The sequence below is a fragment of the Nerophis ophidion genome, linkage group LG16, assembly GCF_033978795.1.
Source record: "Nerophis ophidion isolate RoL-2023_Sa linkage group LG16, RoL_Noph_v1.0, whole genome shotgun sequence".
NCBI lineage: Eukaryota > Metazoa > Chordata > Actinopteri > Syngnathiformes > Syngnathidae > Nerophis > Nerophis ophidion.
Window position 1 is genome coordinate 30518051 of NC_084626.1, and position 18297 is coordinate 30536347.

At 39.4% G+C, this 18297-nt stretch overlaps 1 protein-coding gene across 5 annotated transcripts in view; it reads right to left on the bottom strand.

The window, feature by feature from the left end:
- sulf2a (sulfatase 2a) overlaps positions 1–18297 on the bottom strand; it is a 264808-nt gene that overhangs the window by 190214 nt on the left and 56297 nt on the right. For all 5 annotated transcript variants that reach the window (XM_061874878.1, XM_061874877.1, XM_061874879.1 and 2 more), the window contains one exon: positions 2919–2969. The gene's annotated coding sequence lies outside the window, so the exon portion shown is untranslated. The remainder of the gene's footprint in view (positions 1–2918; positions 2970–18297) is intronic.

Consider the following 18297-nt stretch of genomic DNA (forward strand, 5'->3'; position numbering starts at 1 on the left):
CAAACAATATGTCTCTCCTAATCGATAAATCCCATGAAATCTTATACATCTAGTCCAGGGGTGTCAAACTCATTTTAGATCGGGGGCCACATGGAGAAAAATCTACTCCCGAGTGGGCCGGACTGGCGAAATCACGGCACGATAACTTAAAAATAAAGACAACTTCAAATTGTTTTCTTTGTTTGAAAATAGAACAAGCACAAATGTACAAATTATAATGTTGCTAGGTTTTTAATAATTTATTTGCTGTGATTTATATTTTCTGACTAAATGATGTGATAATGTTTATCAGTCAACTCATTGTTGGGTAATTTTCAATTTATCAAGATAAACAATTTATATTTAAATCAAATTACAGGATGTTATTTATGTAGTTCATACTTGGCCAACTCATCACGCGGGCCGGATAAAAACTGTCTGAGGGCCTGATCCGGCCCACGGGCCGTACGTTTGGCGCCCCTGGTTTAGATCCATGAAGGAAAGAAGAAAGTGAATGAATGTTTATAACTGAATACCGTATTTTTTCAGACTATAAGTCGCAGTTTTTTTCATAGTTTGGCCAGGGGTGATGTAGTTTGATCATTTTCCTCGACTGACGTACTAACATCATGTGGTTAATTTTGTACATATGTAGCATCATCTACAAAGACACAAAGAATTGCTATTGTGACATCTAGTGGACACATTTAGAACAGCTGTTTCTTTCATTCAAAAATTTCAGGTTAATTTTTATACTAAGCAAACTCATCCCGCGGGCCGAATAAAACCTGTTCATGGGCCTGATCCGGCCCTCGGGCCGTACGTTTGACACCCCTGGTCTAGTCTCTTACGTGAATGAGCTAAATAATAATATTTGATATTTAACGGTAATGTGTTAATAATTTCACACATAAGTCGCTCCTGAGTATAAGTCAGGAGCGACTCAAACTATGAAAAAAACTGCGACTTATAGTCCGAAAAATACGGTATGCTCCACTCATCTGCGTTTTGAGGTAATTTTATTTACAATAGTCCCTTGTCAAATCCCACTTCTAATATTGTGGGTTCATCACATGACGAATAGTTTTTGGAAAATGTAAAAAAAATTCAAAATGTATTTCAAAAAATGTTGGTCCTAAAATAAGCATTTTCAAACATAAATATCACTAAAGTAAAAATATCAATACTACAGTCATACTGGCCACTAGAGCAGTGGTTCTCAAATGGGGTACGCGTACCCCTCGGGGTACTTGAAGTTATGCCAAGGGGTATGTGAGATTTTTTGAAAATATTCTAAAAATAGCAACAATTAAAAAAATCCTTTATAAATATATTTATTGAATAATACTTCAACAAAATACAAATGTAAGTACATAAACTGTGAAAAAAATACAACAATGCAATATTCATGGGAATATTGCATTGTTGATTTTTTTGTGGACATGTTCCATAAATATTGATGTTAAATATGTTTTTTTTTTGTGAAGAAATGTTTAGAATGAAGTTCATGAATCCAGATGGATCTCTATTACAATCACCAAAGAGGGCACTTTAAGTTGATGATGACTTCACTGTGTAGAAATCTTTATTTATAAAATCACTAGTTTATTTTTCAACAATTTTTTGTTATTTTCATATACTTTTTATTTTCCAAATAGTTAATAAATGATAAATGGGTTGTACTTGTATAGCGCTTTTCAACCTTCAAGGTACTCAAAGCGCTTTGACACTACTTCCACATTTACCCATTCACACACACATTCACACACTGATGGAGGGAGCTGCCATGCAAGGCGCCAACCAGCACCCATCAGGAGCAAGGGTGAAGTGTCTTGCTCAGGACACAACGGACGTGACGAGGTTGGTACTAGATGGGAATTGAACCAGGGACGCTCGGGTTGCACACGGCCACTCTCCCCACTGCGCCACGCCGTCCAACAAAAACACTACAAATGAGCAATATTTTGCACTGTTACACAATTTAATAAATCAGAAACTGATGACATAGTGCTGTATTTTACTTCTTTATCTCTTTTTTCAACCAAAAAATGCTTTGCTCTGATTAGGGGGTACTTGAATCAAGAAAATGTTCAGAGGGGGTACATCACTGAAAAAAGGTTGAGAACCACTGCACTAGAGGAAACCAAACCAATCAAGAGTATCTTGGATAGTCATTGACTCGCCAGTGTTACTATACTGGACTAAAGCAAATCTAAAGGTGACTAAAGGGTGTTATTTTACGTCTATGGCGCTCTCATAATGTTGAAGGTTGTAAACAGTTTTTTAATGCGTCAGCTATAAAACTATTTGAATTATAATTATTGATTCCACCTCACGGACATTAATTTATAACAGCAACGTCCTTCACCAATTAACAACGATGAACAAGGGACAACAGGAGTAGAACATTGTAGTAACAATTAAAACTTTAAACAAATGAGATGCTTGTCAAACCAGCATTTCTTATTGTTCATACAAGACTGTAAAGTGTATTTTCCATGCATCCATCTATTTTCTACCGCTTGTCCCTTTTGGGGCCGCGGGGGGTGCTGGAGCCTATCTCACCTGCACTCGGTACACCCTGGACAAGTCGCCACCTCATCACAGATAGACAACATTCACACACTAAGGCCAATTTTTTGTGTTATTTTGTTGCTGTAAAATATCAATACAACATTACATTACATCTTCTTACACTTGAATGACTGCTATGTTGTGGTGTTGTACCAGTGGAGTTAACATGTTTTATGGCGATGATTATGATGTTGAATTGGATGCCAACCGGCATCAGGTTTCACCTTAGAGTATTACTTTACAACCCTGACAGCCAAATGTGAAACTATAACAAATAATGAAACTGCATACAGTATACTTATTATTAGTGTATAATAACAACCACTGCATACTTATTGGTATATCAGGTAAAGAAGGAACCTTACCTGACTTTTTACTAAAAGGAACCCGACGTCCTCTGCTTTAGAGTCCACCCTCTGTGAAGCAAATACAAAGTCCAGGATAAATAAATAAATACATACATAGAGGATACATACAGTACATACACAAATATATATATATATACACACACGTACATACATATACACTCAAATATATATACAAACATACATACATACACAAATATACATACATTTATACACATTTACACACACATATATACATAATGCATATACATACACAAATGTATACATGTATACATACAAACACATCTACATATGTACACACATATAAACATACATAAGAATATACCGTATTTCCTTGAATTGCCGCCGGGGCACTCATTAATTTAAAACCTCTTCTCACTCCTGCGCTTACCAAAGGCATGCGGTAAAAGTAAGCATGCTCTAATTATTTTAAAACCTCTTCTCACGCCGGCACTTACCAAAGGCATGCAGTAAAAATTTGAGTGTGATGTAAGGTTGGATCTTAAATCCTACTGAATATCTCTTAATCGTCTTCCCTTTATGCGATTTCAAATTACCGGTATTGAAATCAGCCTCCTCCATTTTGAAAATGATGACAGGGGAAGTGTGCTAATTATTTTGCGAAGCGAGTTTGACCCGGCAGTAATTCAAGGCAGGCGCATTCTATATGCCCTGCGGCAATCCAAGGAAATACGGTATACATACATACACATACAGAGATGTACATACATATTGTACATACCCATACATACTAGGTTTTAATTGATTGATTGATTGAAATTTTTATTAGTAGATTGTACAGAACAGTACATATCCCATACAATTGACCACTAAATGGTAACACCCGCATACGTTTTTCAACTAGTTTAAGTCGGGGTCCACGTAAATCAATTCAAGGTAGCAAAATGTATTTCAATACTTTTCGGTACTTTTTAGAGGCCTTATAGTCCCGAATATGATTCATTAGTATCACAGTACTATACTAATACCGGTATACCGTACAACTGTAATGCACACACATGATATATAAACCTGAAAACCAGTGAAGTTGGCACGCTGTGTAAATCGTAAATAAAAATGGAATACAATGATTTGCAAATCTTTTAAGACCGACAAACCCCGTTTCGATATGAGTTGGGCAATTGTGTTAGATGTAAATATAAAGGGAGTACAATGATTTGCAAATCATTTTCAACCCATATTCAGTTGAATATGCTACAAAGACAACATATTTGATGTTCAAACTGATAAACGTTTTTTTTTTCCAAATAATCATTAACTTTAGAATTTGATGCCAGCAACACGTGACAAAGAAATCGGGAAAGGTGGCAATAATTACTGATAAAGTTGAAGAATGCTCATCAAACACTTATTTGAAACATCCCACAGGTGTGCAGGCTAATTGGGAACAGGTGGGTGCCATGATTGGGTATGAAAGCAGCTTCCATGTAATGCTAAGTAATTCACAAACTAGGATGGGGCGAGGGTCACCACTTTGTAAGCAAATTGTCGAACAGTTTTAGAACAACATTTCTCAACGAGCTATTGCAAGGAATTTAGAGATTTTACCATCTAAGGTCCGTAAAATCATCAAAAAGCTCAGAGAATCTGGAGAAATCACTGCATGTAAGCGATGATATAACAGACTTTTGATTCCTCAGGCCGTACTGCATCAAAAACCGACATCAGTGTGTAAAGGATATCACCACGTGTGCTCAGGAACATTACATAAAACCACTGTCAGTAACTACAGTTGGTCGCTACATCTGTAAGTGCAAGTTAAAACTCTACTATGCAAAGCCAAAACCATTTATCAACAATATCCTGAAACGCTGGGCTCGAGCTCACCCAAGATGGACTGATGGCAAAGTGGAAAGGTGTTCTGTGGTCTGACGAGTCCACATTTCAAATTATATTCGGAAACAAAGGACGTGGTGTCCTCCAGAACAAAGAGGAAAATAACCATTCGGATTGTTATAGGCGCAAAGTTCAAAAGCCAGCATCTGTGATGGTATGGGGGTGTATTAGTGCCCAAGGCATGGGTAACTTACACATCTGTGAAGGCACCATTAATGCTGAATGGTTTTGGAGCAACATATGTTGTCACCCAAGCAACGTTATCATGGACGCCCCTGCTTATTTCAGCAAGACAAGTGTTACAACAGCGTGGCTTCGTAGTAAAAGACTGCGGGTACTTTCCTGGCCCGCCTGCAGTCCAGACCTGTCTCCCATCAAAAATGTGTGGCGCATAATGAAGCGTAAAATACGATAGCGGAGACCGCGGACTGTTGAACGAGTGAAGCTCTACATAAAACAAGAATGGGAAAGAATTCCACTTTCAAAGCTTCAACAATTAGTTTCCTCAGTTCCCAAACGTTTATTGAGTGTTGTTAAAAGAAAAGGGGATGTAACACAGTGGTGAACATGCCCTTTCCCAACTACTTTGGCACATGTTGCAGCCATGAAATTCTAAGTTAATTATTATTTGCAAAAAAAAATAAAGTTAATGAGTTTGAACATCAAATGTCTTGTCTTTGTAGCGCATTCAATTAAATATGGGTTGAAAAGGATTTGCAAATCATTGTATTCCATTTATATTTACATCTAACACAATTTCCCAACTCCTATGGAAACAGGGTTTGTATATTCAATTGAATAACCTGTAAAGATAAGATACTTAACTTTCAAATGGGAAAATGTTGTTGTTTTTTGCAAATATCAGTCCATTTGGAATTTGATGTCTGCAACAAACAGTAAAAAAGTTGAGGAATGCTCATCAAACACTTATTTGGAACATCCCACAAGTGAACAGGCTAATTGGGAACAGGTGGGTGCCATGATTGAGTATAAAAAAAAAGCAGCTTCCATGAAATGCTCAGTCATTCACAAACAAGGATGTGGCTAAGTTCCACAATTTGAGCACAAATGCGTGAGCGAATTGTCAAACCGTTTAAGAACACAACATTTCACAATGAGCTAGGGATTTCTCCATCTACGGTCCGTAATATCATCAAAAGGTTCAGAGAATCTGGAGAAATCACTGCACGTAACATTGAGTGCCTGTGACCTTCGATAGCTCAAGCGGTATTGCATCAAAAAGCGGCATCAGCGTGTGAAGGATATATTTACTTTTATTTTAGTCAAGTCATTTACAAAAGGTAACCACGGAGCTAGCAGCTACACAGCAGCTTAGCACACAAGCTCGACATACATAATTGATTGGTAAATGGGTTACACTTTTAAAGCGCTTTTCTACCTTCAAGGTAGCGCTTTGACACTTTTTCCACATTCACCCATTTACACACAGATGGCGGGAGTGGCCATGCAAGGCCCTAACCACGACCCATCAGGAGCAATGGTGAAGCGTCTTGCACTAGGACAAAACGGACGTGACGAGGTTGGTAAAAAGGTGGGGATCGAAACAGGAACCCTCAAGTTGCTGGCACGGCTACTCTCCCAATCGTGCCACGCTGTGTCCTTAATTGAACCATATTGCAGTCAAAATATATACATTTGTCAATATACAACAACGATAGTCTCAAAGGCAGAAGCACTTAGAAAGTATCCAGTAACAAACGTGTGCATCTTTCAACTTACTGCGTCAAGAGCTTAACTTAATTATTGTGTATATTAGGAAAAAAAATGTATATTACGCCACTTTAACTTAAAGACAGCAAGAGTCCATTCCAGGTGGTTAATAAAAAAAATTGATCAATGTTTTTCATACCTACCAAGATTCTCTGTTTGACTAATTTCACTTGATCAAACATTCCAAACAACAAAATAACAAAAGTTCTTATGTATTTAAAGGCCTACTGAAATGAGATTTTCTTATTTAAACGGGGATAGCAGGTCCATTCTATGTGTCATACTTGATCATTTCGCGATATTGCCATATTTTTGCTGAAAGGATTTAGTATAGAACATCCACGATAAAGTTTGCAACTTTTGGTCGCTAATAAAAAAGCCTTGCCTGTACCGGAAGTAGCAGACGATGTGCGCGTGACGTCACTGGTTGTAGAGTTCCTCACATCCTCACATTGTTTACAATCATGGCCACCAGCAGCTAGAGCGATTCGAACCAAGAAAGCGACAATTTCCCCATTAATTTGAGCGAGGATGAAAAATTTGTGGCTGAGGATAGTGAGAGTGAGGGACTAGAAAAAAAAAAAAGAAAAAAAAAGACGAGAGCAGTGGGAGCGATTCAGATGTTATTAAACACATTTACTAGGATAATTCTGGAAAATACCTTATCTGCTTATTGTTGTACTAGTGTTTTAGTGAGATTATATAGTCATACCTGAAAGTCGGAGGGGCGTGGTGACCGCCAGTGTCTCTGAGGGAAGCCATGGAGGAGCCAAGAAAGTCGCAGCTGCCTCTTTGACAGCTGCAGGAGGAACGACACAAGCTCCGCTAATGTTTACGGTAAGAGCCGACTTATTACCACAATTTTCTCACCGAAACTTGCCGGTTGACATGTGGTAGAGAACCATGTTCGCTTGACCGCTCTCTTCCATATTAAAGCTTCACAACAAACAAAGAAACCCCGGCTGTGTTTGTGTTGCTACAGCCGGCTGCAATACACCGCTTTCCACCAACATCTTTCTTATTTGTAGTCTCCATTATTAATTGAATTAATTGCAAAAGATTCAACAACACAATTGTCCAGAATACTGTGTAATTATGCGATAAAAACAGACTACTTTTAGCCGTTATCGGTGCTGGGAGAACATGTCCGCTACCACCGGTGACGTCACGCGCACACATCATCATTCCGCGACGTTTTTAACAGGATACCTCGCGGGAGATTTAAAATTGCAATTTAGTAAACTAAACCGGCCGTATTGGCATGTGTTGCAATGTTAATCATTCATCATTGATATATAAACTATCAGACTAGTAGTAGTGAGTTTCAGTAGGTCTTTAAAGGCCTACTGAAACTCACTACTACCGATCACGCAGTCTGACAGTTTATATATCAATGATGAATGATTAACATTGCAACACATGCCAATACGGCCGGTTTAGTTTACTAAGTTGCAATTTTACATTTCCCGCTGAGTTTCTTGTTGAACTAGTAGCGGAATGATGACGCGTGCGCGTGATGTCACGGACTGTCAGGAAATATTAGCGCAGCACTATTTGCGGCTAAAAGTCGTCTCTTTTCATCACGAAATTAAACAGTATTCTGGACATCTGTGTTGCTGAATCTTTTGCAATTTTTTCAATTAATAATGGAGAAGTCAAAGTAGAAAGATGGAGGTGGGAAGCTTTAGCCGTTAGCCACACAAACACACAGTGATTCCTTGTTTAAAATTCCCGCAGGTGAAGCTTTACTATGGATCAGAACGGTCAAGCGAACATGGTTCCCGACCACTTGTCAACTGACAGGTTTCGGTGAGAAAATTGTGTTATAAAGTCGCCTCTTACCGGAGATCTGTGGAGTTTGCGCCGTCCTTGTATCTGCTGTCGACTTCCCTCAGACACTGGCCTCAAGACACCCGTGGACACACCCCTCCAACTATCAGGTACTATTTAATCTCACTAAAACACTGGCAACACAATAGAAATAAGGGATTTCCCAGAATTATCCAAGTAAAATGCAATCGCCTATTTTTTTTTTTACTTTATCTTTATATTTTTTTTCTAGTCCTTCGCTATCAATATAATCATCCATGAATCTTTCATACTCGCTCAAATTAATGGGGAAATTGTCGTTTTCCCGGTCCGAATAGCTCTTGCTGCTGGAGGCTCCCATTATAAACAATGTGAGGATGTGAGGAGCCCTCATCCTTGTGACGTCATCGTCTGCGACTTCCGGTAAAGACAAGGCTTTTTTATCAGCACCAAAAGTTGCGAACTTTATCGTCGATGTTCTCTACTAAATCATTTCAGCAAAAATATGGCAGTATCGCAAAATGATCAAGTATGACACATAGAATGGACCTGCTATCCCCGTCTGAATAAGAAAATCTCATTTCAGTAGGCCTTTGAATATTGTTATAATATTGGAAGTGAATAAGTTCTATCGGGACACTCCTAGTGCTGGAAATAACAAAGTAACTTTCTACTAATCGCAATACATTTGAGTTAAAACCATTGCACTGCGAGTTTATGCTATCATATGAATGTGCTTTCCGTGTTCGTGGGGACTTAGTCTTATACTACCTTCGGAGTCGAGAAATTTGTTGGCACAAAATTCCCAGTAATAGGCAATATAAAAGAGTCGACAACCCAAATATCTGAACGTTTTGTTTTATGCTAAGTGGGTGTGCGCCATTGCTATCAGGCATTCACGTTTATTGTTTTGGACTAGGTGTCAGAGGAAGCAAAAAAAACAGATAAAAAAAAAGTTTGTTTTCATCCAGCTTTTTCTATCAAGCTTTCCTCTTGTCTTCACATCTCCAGTTGCCTGGGGTGGTGAACGTGTCCGCTCCAATTGAAACTATGTTGACAGTGGGGAGGCTGTCTGATCCATGTTCTGACCGGACAGGTGTCAGTGTGTAACATGCACACTGAGCATACTCCTACAATACTTTGATAGCTCCAAAAACCCCCTCTCTTTGAGTGCTATTCTGCTGCAAGGTTTGGCACTATGTACTGTATGGCCACACACACACACACACACACACACACACACACACACACACACACACACACACACACGTGGTATGTGTAGCAAGGCTAAAAATATGCCTGAGAAGCAAGTAAGTTCACATATATGTTGCTGCCAAGGCACGCCTCTGATCTCAGCTGCTCTTTGTCCTTGATTCCCGTCAGTCTGGCAACCTGGAACTATGACTAAAGTTGGGCATCAGGCATCGATGATACATTGATTCTCACAAGATCGTCCACATTTTTAAGAGTTCATTCCTATTTTTGGTGCTCAGTCTGCCAACTGGAAGAATAAGCTACCACAGAGGTACAGTGGGGCAAAAAAGTATTTAGTCAGCCACCGATTGTGCAAGTTCTCCCACTTAAAATGATGACAGAAGTCTGTAATTTTCATCCTAGGTACACTTCAACTGTGAGAGACAGAATGTGAAAAAAAAAATCCAGGAATTCACATTGTGGGAATTTTAAAGAATTTATTTGTAAATTATGGTGGAAAATAAGTATTTGGTCAACCATTTAAAGCTCTCACTGATGGAAGGAGGTTTTGGCTCAAAATGTCACGATACATGGCCCCATTCATTCTTTCCTTAACACGGATCAATCGTCCTGTCCCCTTAGCAGAAAAACAGCCCCAAAGCAGGATGTTTCCACCCCCATGCTTCACAGTAGGTGTGGTGTTCTTGGGATGCAACTTGATATTCTTCTTCCTCCAAACAAGACGAGTTGTCCGCCAGAATTTCGAGAGATTTTTGGGAGAATATTTGTCCCGGGAGGTTTTCGGGAGAGGCGCTGAATTTCAGGAGTCTCCCGGAAAATCCGGGAGGGTTGGCAAGTATATTGATTGGCAACACTAAATTGGCCCTAGTGTGTGAATGTAAGTGTGAATGTTGTCTTGTCCATCTGTGTTGGCCCTGCGATAAGATGGCGACTTGTCCAGGGTGTAAACCGCCTTCCGCCCGATTGTAGCTGAGATAGGCACCAGCGTACCCCGCGACCACAAAAGGGAATAAGCGGTAGAAAATGGATGGATGGATGAGTTATCGCTCTTAGACACCAAAAATGAAAACGATTTGCCTGACACATTTTCTTAAAAAAATAAAAATAAACCACTAAACCAGTCGTTTTTTGTTTTTAAATTTTCATTCATGAAACGAATATCCAATGACCAAAACGTACTGTACACTGACCCCTGTTGTTCAGCGACCGCTCTCAGGCATACATGTAAGAGGAAGACAGATTTATCCATGAATCGACAATGTTGATACCAAGAGTAATATCAATACAGTCTATGAGTGATAGTAGAATTAGATAATATCAATACTGAGTGATAGTAGAATTAGATTCATCCATCCATCCATCCATTTCCTACCGCTTATTCCCTTCGGGGTCGCCGGAGCCTATCTCAGCTACAATGGGGCGGAAGGCGGGGTAAGATCAATATAATAAATCCCTGGACACTAAAAGGACATCCAAATGATTTCAATATACAGTAGCTTTTGTTTAGTTATTGTGTACTATTGACTTTGTTTTGATGTGGACGGCCTAGCTCGGTTGGTAAAGTGGCCGTGCCAGCAACTTGAGGGTTCCAGGCTCGATTCCCGCTTACCCCATCCTAGTCACTGCCGTTGTGTCCTTGGGCAAGACACTTTACCCACCTGCTCCCAGTGCTACCCACACTGGTTTAAATGTAACTTAGATATTGGGTTTCACTATGTTAAGTGCATTGAGTCACTAGAGAAAAGCGCTATGTAAATATAATTTATGACTCATATCAAATCGTTCATACACTTAAATCAAATTCCATCAAATTGTCCCATTTAAAATGAATCGTCCTTGAATCGCATCGTAACCCATGTATTGCAAAAATTCCGAGTTTGTGAACCCGTTCTCAAATAATGGCAATAAAAAAACTATTCTGATTCTGATTCACTTTGATCAAATAATTGTATGTAACAAAAGACAATAATGAACTAGCCTAAACATTATGTTGATTTTATTACACTGTCAATAGCACTTACTTAAAACATTTACAGTTATTTGCTATTGGCCGTGAGGGCTTCACGGTGGCAGAGGGGTTAGTGCGTCTGCCTCACAATACGAAGGTCCTGAGTAGTCTGGGGTTCAATCCCGGGCTCGGGATCCTTCTCTGTGGAGTTTGCATGTCCTCCCCGTGAATGCGTGGGTTCCCTCCGGGTACACCGGCTTCCTCCCACTTCCAAAGACATGCACCTGGGGATAGGTTGATTGGCAACACTAAATTGACCCTAGTGTGTGAATGTGAGTGTGAATGTTGTCTGTCTATATGTGTTGGCCCTGTGATGAGGTGGCGATTTGTCCAGGGTGTACTGCGCCTTCAGCCCGATTGTAGCTGAGATAGGCACCAGCACCCCCCGCGACCCCAAAAAGGGAACAAGCGGTAGATAATGGATGGATGGATGTGTTAAAATTGACTGCATAATACCATAATCGCGAAATCTTTATATCTAACACAAATAACATAATTTTTGTAAATGTTTCAGATTTTCAAAAATAAAGTGAATTTTTTTGTGAAAGTGTACTCCTGTGCAAAGAATCTTCATAAATTCACAAAATTAATATTTTTATACCGGTTGAAAATAACCCTATGAGAATAGTACATTTGCCATTTTAAACGAATCAGAATGGAGAATCATTGGGAACCGGAATCAAAACTAGGAACCGGAATCGTACAAATTGAAACGAACTCTACCCCAACTCTCCCGTCCAAAGGCAAAACCCAGTAACTCAATTTTGGTCAAAACTGAGCTGATAATAATTTTGGAGTTCCTACGTCAGGGGCGCTCACACTTTTTCTGCAGGCGAGCTACTTTTCAATTGACCAAGTCGAGGAGATCTACCTCATTCCTATTTATAATTTATATTTACTTATTTATGAAAGAGACATTTTTGTTAACAAGTTAATGGTGTTTAATGATAATACAAGCATGTTTAACACACATAGATTCCTTTCTTTCATGAAGACAAGAATATAAGTTGGTGTATTTGATTCTGATGACTTGCATTGATTGGAATTAGACAGTGGTGCTGATAACGTCCGCATTTTCAAATGGAGGAAAAAAAAAGTCCTCCTTTCTGTCCAATACCACATGAAAGTGGTTGGATTTGGCATCTCATTTGCCCAACTTGCATACTCGTTTTTAAACACTTTGTTATGAGAGTAGCATATGTGTGTGGCCCTTTAATGTCTGGCAGCAGGTGAGTGACGTCAGTGAGTGTGCGGGTGGGCAAGCAAGTGAGAAAGCGGTCGCTGAGGGCGGGGGAGAAATACATTGGCATCAAACTCCGTAGCTTGCTAGCTTGTGCACGCTAGCTTTCTGAGACTCTTATTTTGTTAGCACAGGCAGGATGAAACAGGTCTTTTATGGTGAAGACAGGAACTGTGCAGTCGGTCTTTAGAGTTTTGACAGTAGGTACGGAGTCTCTAGAAATGAAATGTGTTTCTCTGCGTCCGCCCTGTTAGTGATTTTTTTCTTAAATATGAGCTCGCAGCAGCCAGCGTCATCTCACAAGATCCTCGGGTGCCGAGAATGTCAAACAACTGACAAAATTGAAGTCTTGGTATGATTGATGATTGCTCATTTTTATGTCTATTTTTTAATGCCTAGCTTGAGATCGACTGACACACCCTCCGAGATCGACCAGTCGATCGCGATCGACGTAATGGGCACCCCTGTCCTAGGTGATATGCTTTACATTAGTGTATGCGATATTGTAATTTGTTCCGTAAGTAAGCTGTTACGCGCATGGCAGGACCTAGCAACTACCACAGAACCGCGTGGATACAACAGAAAAACCTAGTATCTCAAGGGACCAATCGGAGCTTCTTTGTCACTCGCCTTATTGTCTTTAATGAGACATTTGCACCAATGGGGGCTGACGGTCAACCTGATTATGTGATATTATGGCACGAGGGGATATTTGGAAGATTGGCCCAGGACGTTGCAAGCACCATCATTAAATGTATTGTTCTTGATTCTTCCCCTTGCATACTCTTTTGGGCAGATAACTGTGGAGGTCAAAATAAAAACTGGACGTTGCCAGATGTGCAAACGCAGAATGGGGCCCACCCGAGATTGTAATAAAATATCTGGAGAAAGGGCACACGTTCATGAGAGCAGATTCAATCCATGGCTCAATCGGCAAGAAAATGAAAGCTCCAGAAAACATCTATACGTTTGATGACTTTTTAGATCTTTGTAAGAAAGCATCAAGATAGATTGGTTTTCCTTTGTTTTCCCAAAATCAGCTAGATGCGAGTTACTAGGTTTTGCCTTTGGACGGGAGAACTATGACATCCAATGTAGCTTTTTCTGCAGGTCTTAATTCTGGATTACAGGACTAAGCCAAGGACACAAGCACCAGGTAATATAATTGTGCAACACTGCAGACATCATTTATTTTGACAGGATTATGTGGCGTCTGCATTAGCTTGTGACGCTCAGCTAATGCAGAGGTCTGCAGAAGAGATATACGTTCCGTTTGCCTCGTGAAAATAAAAGGAGTGACAGATTCAATATAAGTAGGAAGAAGAGAGGGGGAGGAAGAGAGAAGCGGATTGGAACAGGCTGTGGGCGACGTCGTCATGTGACAAGCATGACAACTGAGAGAAAATGCGACACCTGGCCTTGTCCTTGATGTGAATAAGAGCATGATACATCAAAAAGTCAGAGACGTAGAGAGGTGCAGGCTATTACACCCGGGAAGAAAATGAATAGAACGTGACTATTTTTAGTAGCAGAGCATTTCATGTAATATTTCTCCTGATGCGTATGCCCCCGCGTATTAATCAATCACCGTTTTATGAGACAATTTTGTACAGTACAGGGTTAAACTATTACCGCAAAATGAGAAAGTTTATTCATTAACAGAGACAAACTACTGACTTGATTCCCCCGGGACTACTTCCTGTCTGTCCAGGCTGATACAGATGAAATTGGGGGTGGGGGGGGATAAAAGAAGCAGGAACCCAAGATTGTCTTTTCTTTGATTGTCTGCCTTCTCATCTGGTGGGAGGCAGATTGATTTCAGTGAGCTGGAACCCCTGGACTGCTCTTATTGATCCCTCATCCCTAGTCCTGTCTCTTCTCCAATTAAGAGTTCACTAAGCCGCCACTATAGAATACTCCTAATGAATACCAAGTCCCTGCCAGCCCTTAAATGTTGATCTTGCAAGGCCGCCTGTTTCACCTTCTTCCCCCCATTTTCTGCATCACTTCCCTGCTACACTTCCAGGCTACTTAATCAATACTTTTCGAACTATGCTGGTGGTATTTGTGGGGATGTAGTTGATAGAACCTGCGAATAGCGAAGAAATCTCACTGTTCATTAAATCTAATCATGAAGTATTTCCTACACAACACTGAGAACAAGTCTCTTCACCGGCAGCCAAATGTGAGGGATAAAAGCCATTTGAACTACTTCGGTATGAGAGTCAGGAAAAGTAGAGCACAAAAACCACACGGTCGGAATTAGATCAAATGGAGTCAAAGCTGTAAGGGCGGAGACGAAGAGTTTTTGTTTTTGTTGATGAGAAAGGTTGACTTGAGAATAGGATGATCTGTCTGGCTGTAATTTGATTTAATTTAATTGACAGATACTGAGATATATTGTATTCTCGCCTATCTTCAGCATGCAGTCGCATTGAAAAAAAAAAACAGTTCAGTTGCAGGTCACTTGTACCCCTGCTGCATAGGGTGTTAAACCTGTAGTCACACCGCTTTGGTGGAGTGAGAAAATCCAATTTCAGAGATCTGTAATTCCATAAACCTTATTATGGCAACACAATGGCTGCTGCACCCTGAGGCATGAAGGAGGCGTGCGGGCGGTGAGGGAGCGTGTGAGCTAAAGCTGTGACCAGGCACAACAAGAAGTGCGGGCACAGGGTGATGGACACAGAAATGGAAATCAAGGTAGTGGAAAATCTGAGAAATGCGGAAGAGGACAGTTGTGTTTTGGCACAACAAGTGATGGGAATTGATATCCTTATCCTCGATCCGATTTTGCTTTTAATTCTACATAGAGGGGGAATTGCACTTTTTTTCTGGAATTGTGCCTATCGTTCACAAACATTATGAAAGACATGACGACCGGCAGATTTTTGTAAAGTATTCTAAATATTAAATAAATTCGATCAAAAGTCTGCTTACAGTGGAGCCTATGGGAGCCGTTCAATTCTGCCTATAGCGCCCCTAAAAACATCCTAACCCCTCCATTCTGGTTTTATACACAAGATGTAAGTAGCATGTAATGTAGTAACAGGCACATTCCAAACAATTGACACAATTAATCATAGCATCGTAATAAACAAATTATAAAAGGTATGGAATCAGAGGGTTTGGTCTTGAACTGGGTTAGAGGCTACTTAACCAACAGGACGCAATACGTGAAGATAAGCGAACAAACATTTTGTGGCATACCTTAGGGCAGAGGTTCTCAAATGGGGGTACGCCTACCCCTGGAGGTACTTGAAAGTATGCCAAGGGCTATGTGAGATTTTTTAAACATTTTCTAAAAATAGCAACAATTCAAAAATCCTTTATAAATATATTTATTGAATAATACTTCAACAAAATATGAATGTAAGCTCATAAAGTGTGAAAAAAAATACAACAAGCTAGATTTTTTGTGGACATGTTCCATAAATATTGATGTTAAAGATTTCTTTTTTTGTGAAGAAAGGTTAAGAATTAAGCTTTAAGTTGATGATTACTTCTATGTGCAGAAATCTTTATTTATAATAGAATCACTGGTTTATTTTTCAACAAGATTTTCGTTCTTTTTTTTTAATCTTTTTTCCAAATAGTTCAAGAAAGACCATTACAAATGAGCAATATTTTGCACTGTTTTGCAATTTAATGAATCAGAAACTGATGAAATAGTGCTGTATTTTACTTCTTTATCTATTTTTTTTCAACCAAAAATGCTTTGCTGTGATTAGGGGGTACTTGAATTAAAAAAAATGTTCACAGGGGGTACATCACCGAAAAAAGGTTGAGAAGGCAGTGGTTGAAAAAAAAAGAGATACAGAAGTAAAATACAGCTATATGTCATCAGTTTCTAATTTATCAAATGAAATCCATCCATCCATCCATTTTCTACCGCTTATTCCCTTTTGGGGTCGCTGGCGCCTATCTCAGCTACAATCGGGCGGAAGGCGGGGTACACCCTGGACAAGTCGCCACCTCATCGCAAGGCCAACACAGATAGACAGACAACATTCACACTCACATTCACACACTAGGGCCAATTTAGTGTTGCTAATCAACCTAAATTAAATAACAGTGCAAAATATTGCTCATTTGTAGTAGTCTTTCTTGAACTGTTTGGAAAAAAGATATAAAAATAACTAAAAACGTGTTGAAAAATAAACAAGTGATTCAATTATAAATAAAGATTTCTACACATAGAAGTAATCATCAACTTAAAGTGCCTTCTTTGGGGATTGTAATAGAGATCCATCTGGATTCATCAACTTAATTCTAAACATTTCTTCACAAAAAAATAAATCTTTAACATCAATATTTATGGAACATGTCCACAAAAAAATCTCGCTGTCAACACTGAATATTGCTGCGGGGTCGTTCTCCCAGGAAAGCAGACAGACTACTCGAAACATGGTGTGCAGGTATAAACATGATTTAATCCTCTAAAAAAGGTACTAACAAAAACTGCTCGCAGCGGCGGCACAACTTGGGTAAATAAACAGAACTAACATTTTAACTAACTATGAACACAACGCAAACAACACGTATATGGCTAAACAAGGGTAGCAAGGACTTTGAAATGAAAAAACTGGCATGGACAGACCATGAGAATAACACAATGACGCCAGGCCGACCAACAGAAAAAGACAGGCTTAAATAACAGTGACATGATTACACAGGTGCGTGTGTCCAAATGAGCAACAGGTGAAACCAATGGGTAACTATGGAAACAAAACAAGGGAGTGAAAAAAAACAGGAACTTAAAGAGTCCAATGGTAAAACAGAACATGACTTAAACCAAAACATGATCACAGACATGAAAAATATTGCATTGTTGCATTTATTTTCACAGTTTATGAACTTACATTCATATTACGTTGAAGTATTATTCAATAAATATTTTTATGAAGGATTTTTGAATTGTTGAAATTTTTTGAATATTTAAAAAAAATCTCACGTACCCCTTGGCATACCTTCAAGTACACCTAGGGGTACACGTAGCCCCATTTGAGAACCACTTCCTTAGGGATCAATACTTGGAACAAAATTGTCCAATAAAATGGAAACTACTGTTTAATGCGGAAAATTACACAAATTGACATAAATTTGACTGAAATTCAATCATCGCGAAGAGGTTAATAATTTGTCTAGTAATTCATACCTAAAACACTTAACTGACTCCTGAACATAATATCAAAAAGGCCACTTCAAACACTTGCTAAGTAAGTGAACAATCTACAAAGCTAATGATAGCCAGGATAACCTGTACACCCGCTACACATCTCATATGCGTGTATTGTTCTTGACGATTAATCAAAGTATTTCTGATTCTGATACCACCTATGCAAGCTCAAATTACAGACAGGACGACAGCCATAACTTGAGAGACACCCTTTTTTTATTTCGAAACAGCTTTGAATCGTCTCTACTCAGAAACTTAGCACCCGTCAAGCGCCCTTAAGAACAGCAATAAGCAATCCTGCTAGCAAGTAACCACAACAACAACAAAGCACTTCCTCACG